The sequence below is a fragment of the Cryptomeria japonica genome, chromosome 10 (assembly GCF_030272615.1).
Source record: "Cryptomeria japonica chromosome 10, Sugi_1.0, whole genome shotgun sequence".
Lineage (NCBI taxonomy): Eukaryota > Viridiplantae > Streptophyta > Pinopsida > Cupressales > Cupressaceae > Cryptomeria > Cryptomeria japonica.
In genome coordinates, this window is record NC_081414.1 from 673,665,894 (window position 1) to 673,672,861 (window position 6,968).

Genomic DNA, 6,968 nt, shown 5'->3' on the forward strand with positions numbered 1-6,968 from the left:
CGTGTGAAGTTGGGACATCCTTGGTTGTCTTTCATGAAAGTTATCCCTTCTACAATTCATAAGTGTTTGAAATTCCCTCATAATGACACTATTGTAACAACTAATTATAACCTTTACCAACCCACAAAAAATCATGGTAATTTCACCCTTGATTACTTTTGGCCTCAACAACCTGAACCTCTTAAGCCTCAAAATGACATCCTTTTCTTATCTTATCAAAAGTGGAAAAATGAGATGATCATGTCCTTGAGTAAGCCTAGAGATCTTATACCTATGGATATCCCTCCTCCTCATAATGGACCTAGTATTCTCCCTACTCCTTCTATTCCTCCTATATATGCCTTAGTACCACCTCGTCACGTGGGCTTCACTGGCTAGGCAATATTATATTACGTGCATTCATATTGGGGGGTTTAATATCCTAAAAATCTAAAACAATATTTTGCCTACTTGATGAAAATAGGGGGGGTTTTAATTCGGGCTATGAAAAAATACAATATCTGGTAAAAATAGGGGGATTTTTAATTTGGGTTGTGTATTGGGAGGGGGTGATAAAAAAAGAGTTCAGAGCAATATTTTTTGAAAATAGGGGGATTCTTTAGTATTCCATGAACGCACGTGCTATAACCTAGGTTCACTAAGTGAAGCCCATGTGCACCCCTACATATTACAAAGGAAAGTGCTTGGCATCTTTTATGTCTCAACCTAGTAGGGGTTCTCCTATTCCTCCTCATTTAAGAGAAGAAGAGAAGCATATGTCCATTGATCCTCAACATTTGCAAGTCTTGGCTAAAAATAAAGGAACCATTGTCAGAGAGAATGTCAACGAAGATGTCATGCCAAGGCTCGTGAGCTTGCTTCCCAAACCATTTCCTACCTAAAGACACCAAATGTAGACTTGATCCCATTTGTCCAGCCTTCGCCTAAACCTAGAGAGGAAGTTCAACCTAAATCACCAAGATTAAAAATACTTAATAAAAATGATGGTTCATGCTCTTTTCGCATTAGAGATTCTATTTTTATTAATCTAGATGATGATATGGATGATGATGTTGTTCAAGCTAAAAATATTTATTCTAATGGTTTTGATGATATGCATGAGCTTATTGATGTTAATCATGATTTATCTTCACATTTAAAAAAAAAATTAACCCTAGTTCCTAGTGACAAACAAAGTAACTCATGATTAGAGCATGTTACTTGTTTAGAACTTTCAATAGCTCCATTCCTTGTGCTCAAAGTGGCTCCTCTTGCCTCTTGTCCACCTTCCCTAAATGATGTTCAACAAGATTGGGAGGTAGATGATTTTCTTGATTAGCTTCATTTGCATCGTAGATCTTCTCTTGTGTGTTTGCTTGTTTGTAATGTGTTCCCCCATGATATGTTGCTTGATATGTTTCTGTGTTATGTTAGGTTCTCTTTGGATGACCCTTTTTACTCTGTTGGTGCATGGTAATAAAGAGGTTGAATCTGTTGTGACATTCGTCTATTTGTATCTCAATTTTTTTATATGTTGTTTCTTGTGTTGTCTACTTGGGGATGATGCAAAGTGTTGAAATCTCTTTTGGTCTCTTCCATGTTGACTGAAAAATACATGTTCTCTTCTTCCATTGTGTTTGAAGTTCTACTACCTTTGGGGGATGAGGTCAATTCAATAGAAATATTATTGATATACATTATTTATCATAAGAGAATACCAACCCCAGAGTTAGTGGATCTCTTATGTACTTTTTCATATATGTTTTGTGACCATTATCCTTTGATTTTTCCTTTCTTGGGGGCATCTCATTATGGTAATGTGCTTGTCTTTTGGATGCATACTATCTTAAAGCAATTTCTCCTAATAAGGTGTATGCAATTGGTTTAACATGGGGGCATATACTCCGCTCAATGTTATACTTTTTCAACATACCATGACATGTTTCATAATCAAGTTACTTTGCCAACTGAGTCTTTTGCTTTGTAAATTTTTTTATTTTCATGATTCATAGTAAGCAAATCTTACTAGGCTAGTATAGTCATCTTCTCTCTCCTTCTCCTTTCTTATGTTGTCCCCTTTATCTCAATGTTATAGTAGTAAGATCCTAAAGTCCTTGGGGGCTTAGTGTGTCTTGTCTCTTCGATATATTGGTGAAAGTTTTTCAATGCAACTTTGTAATTTACCATGAGTATGCTTAGTCTCATACTCGTGCTAAAGTGGGAGTTAAATATAGCGTCCTAAATTGTACTCCCCTACAATTTTTTCCTCACCTAGGCCTCACTTTGGCATTCTAATTTTTGAGGTCTGATTGCAATGTTGATTCTGCTCACACCACCTATCTACTCTACATTCTCACTATCTTTCCTGTCTTCCCCCCATTTTGGAGTCCTGATTTCAAGACCAGGGTGGCCCACGCCCTAGGCCTCTTAATCAGGCCCTAAATTGGGGCCTCATAACAGTCATCACAAATGAGAGGTAATTTGGATCTTGTGTTGACCTATTTCAGAAATTCAATTTAATTTTTGGACATACAAGTATAAAAGAAGCTCTACCCCTCTCATTTGATACCTAATGTTAACAAATTCTAAGATCTCAATTACACTTTGGCAAAATTCAATTCAAGTGAGAAATCAATCAGTCATTCATCAAGAATTGGAGCAAAAGTGAAGTCAAGTTAAAGCATTGAAGATGACATTCAGGATCAATGTTTAATGAAGACATCCTACATGAAACCCTAAAAGCTTTGTGTGAAGACACACAAAACTTCATCAAGGTAAATAGTGGTTTCAAGCATTACATTTTGGATTCAGTCTTTCCCTTAAAAGGAAAGTACTTTATTATAGTCTTTCATTACATTTGTCAATTCAATTTCATGGGTAATTCAGAAACTAAGGTTTGGCGTAAGGTAAACCCTTATTCCCAACATATTTCCCTTTCTATCTGTGTGTAGGAAATAGGTGCGGAGTTGTACTTGGGAATTTTGGCATAGTCAATAGTGATGAATAGGTCCAACTTTGGATGATAGAAAATTTTAAGGACTAGGGTGAATTTGTACTACCTGGTCTTGAAAAATTAGGCCGAATTTTTTAGAATAGGTTCTAGCCATCTACTTTTGCCCAAATCCAAGTTTGTGGCTCAATGGGATTTGTAGCTTATTATAAATTCAATTGAGAAAGAGGATAATCAACCCTAACCAGTTGAATCCAATTAAAATCTCAAACCTTTCCCCATTGGGATTAAGCCTTGTTTTATTGGGTTCAACCCTCTTTCAATGTAATTTGGTTAATTGGGCTATTTTGTGGATTTACTTAGTGAAATCCTAAATCCCAATTTTCCATCCTTTACAAATATATCAAAACTAAGGCTACTAGAGAACAAGTAGATAATATTTGGTTTGACAACAGTTTGACCAATGATCTCGAGGAAATAAAATATATATTTCATAGCTTCTATGAAACCCTTTTCTCTATTGAGGGAAATACCACCCAAAATCATAATTCTAGAGAACTACCTAAAAAGTTAATACCTAGGAAGATAACTAATGGTATTGCAGATGAACTAAAGGTAATTTATAGAGATGAGATAGTAAATATAACTCATAAATTAAATCATGACAAATCCCTCAAAGCTAATGATCTCCCTATGTAATTTTGTAAGAGAAATATTGATTGGATTGCAAATGATCTATTAGAGGTTTACTCTAAATATATAAACAAAGGCTCCTTGGGGACTAACCTTGCTTAAGGCTCAACTAATATTAAACCTTTCTTTGATTCCAGCTTATACAATCAAGATCAGAGGGTCCAATTAGGGATTATCCAACCTTTTAGACTATAGAAATCATATTTAAACCTTAACTAAGGAAAACTAAATTCAATATAAATAATATATAAGAACAACTTAAATTTATTCATTCAATCACATGAGAGTTGGATTACATATTTAGGCAAAAACTCTTAAATACAAATAAGATCCTATGATCTCACTTGATGTTGTTATTCTTTCTTTTTCTTTATTTGTCAAGTTGTCTTTCTGATGTAGCCATAACCAATAAAACCCTCAAAGAGAATCAACTGGCTTATGCAACAAGAGAAACACAACGAAAGTAGCAAGAAAACATAACAATATCATCTAAAAAGAACATATTAATGCCTTAGAACTTCTGATAATCATTCGGTAGTCATCATATAATCATCAAAGAACATTCGACAATTAAATAGTTACATGCAGGCTATCAACTAGATACAATCCAATCTGAGACTCTAAGAATCGACCAGATCACAAAATACGAATCTCAATCCTTGTTCTCAATTCTACATCCTCTCCCCCTACAAATGATTACATTTTAACATATTTATACCCACCGGACCATATCTGGGTCGACCTCATAAGATTACATTTACCAATGCAGGAAATGAAACGTGTAATTAGGTCGGCCCTAAGAATTAAATAAGTCTTTCCGAAAAATCACAACCAAGCGATGCGGTTCAGAAGGAAGGTCGACCACACGCCAAATATCATCGAATAAGACCAAAGATAGATCCACATGCCAAGAATCGCACTGGTAATGAAGGAAAACCAACTGAAAATCACAAGAACTATCCGGGAACCCATAAACAGTCAACCAAAAGCAATAACTGACTGGAAAAGAACCCAAATGAATTGAAAAATCTGAAATCAAGCACATGAAATCGCCTGGAAACCAAAAATAAGATTTGCCATGAAGAACAAGCAACTACCGGTACCAACCGGTAAGAACACATAAAAATGCACTAAGAACTCAACAAGAACAAAACTGAAAGGAAATATTTTTGGATGATGCCAAATTGCTCATTGACCAGAGATGTTCCTGCATCAAACAACCCAGGTAGAAAAATATGTTCCATGAGAGGTAGCTCATGAACATCTAATAGGATTCAGAATAAAGACCCTAATGCTCATTTTTGATCCAAACATCTGCTTTATTTGCCGACCTCTGCTTTAGCTCCTCTGGTGCCTCCATCGGCTTCTCTAACATTTGACTCTCTTTGTTTCTCTTCCTTTGCTTTAGGTCTGCACATTGTCTATGTTTACTATTTTCTTTCTTCTACAATTTTGACTTGATTCTGCCACAAGACTTCATCTCATTTGTCACCATAAGCTCTATGTCATCCAGTTCCATTTGTCCATCAAGCTCAACTGTCAGATCCTTCTGCAAACTCATGTCACCTTCCAGTATAAATTTTGCAACTAGTTATCAGCTGTTTCTTCAACCCTCTGGTATAACCTTTATAACCGGTTCTATCAAACCTTCTGGTATAAACTCTGCCACCGGTTTCTCAGTACTGCAACTTTTCTCAGGACTCAGATTGTTTACCTCATTCTCTTTCTCCTTCAAAGAATTCAATGTGAACTTTTGTCCATCAAAGAATTCAATGTGAACTTTTGTCCATCCTTCTCAATAGTAACTAGGTTTCTTCTACAGTCATAAATCACTCTTCTATCATAGTGCCAAGGTTTTCCCACCAAGATATGACAAGCACTCATAGATACAAAATCACACAAAACCTCATCTCTGAAAGGCTCAATATTGAAATTCACCAGACACTGCTTTGTTATCTCTATCTTCTGATAATCTTGTAACCAACTCACCTCATAAGGACAAGGATGATTAAGCCTCTTCAACTTGAGCTTCACAACCATCTCCTCAGATACCAAATTGTCAATACTTCCACTATCTACAATAACCTTGCAACACTTACCACCTGATTTACACACAATCCGAAAAAGACTATTCCTCTGAATAGATCTGGTATCCTTCCTTCTGAACATAAGGGATTATCCTTTCTCTGAAACACAGTCAAATCCAGTACCATCACCTTCTAGTTCCTCATTTTCCACACAACTTCTTGCCATTCCATGCTTACATTCGTAGAATGTATGTCCGGTTTCTCCAGGAAATTCTCTACCGATACTGCTACTACCTTTCCTCGGTGTCCTCTATTCCGATTCTTTACTCCACTTAGGTTTTGACTTATCTTCTTCAACTAGTTTATTCATACTATCACTCATCTTGAATTTCTCTTTCCCTCTATTTGGTTGTCTTCTCCTTAGCCTTCAAAGCATACTGGTAAGATTCTTCAATTGTGGAAACCTTCAACATACTCATCTCATCTTGAATGTTAAAACCAAGCCCATTGATGTACCTTGCCACCTTTTCTCTGTCCATCTCTCTATGTCCAAATCTAATCACCACCTTGTAGAATTCCTCAGTATATTCCTTCACAGTCACGTTTCTCTGTTTCAGGTTCTGCAACTTTTTGAACAACTCTGATTCATAGTCTCCCGGTATGAACTTGGCCTTTAATCTTGCAACCATCTATCCTCATCGGGTGATTTTGAATTCACCATTCTCTACTCTATCTTTTTGCAATTCTTTCCACCACAAGGCAACGTGCCCTTTCAACTTAGTCTATGCCAACCAGACTCTCTGCAGGTTCTTGACATCTTCAAACTCGAAGTAGTCTTCCAACTCTCCGATCCAATCAATCAGATCCTCTGAGTTCAGCGTTCTGGAAAAGTTGTAAACCTCAACTTTATGAACTTTACTCACTTGCGCCACTGCTCTCAGGAATCTTTCCTCTCTTTTATCTTCTGGTCCTTCAACTTCCTTGAACTCTTCACTGACTTCCTCATATTCATCCTCAGAATCAGTGTTCCTCCACAAACCAACCAAAGCATTTCGGATTTCATTCCTCACTTCATTCTTGAAGTCTTCCATCATCTGCTCTACCCTCTGGGGGTTTGTCATTCTCGGCGGCATCTCCTCTTTCACTCTGGTGAACTGCCTCAACTTGGTGATCTGACTGTCGATTTCAATTGCCTCCCCTCGATGATCTATTGAACACATGTGCAACCTGCCTCCAATCGACGATCTGTTCACCCAAAGGAGTGCCTTAATGGTCAGAAACAATTATTCCACCAACTAGTCCATAACTAGCTCTGATAC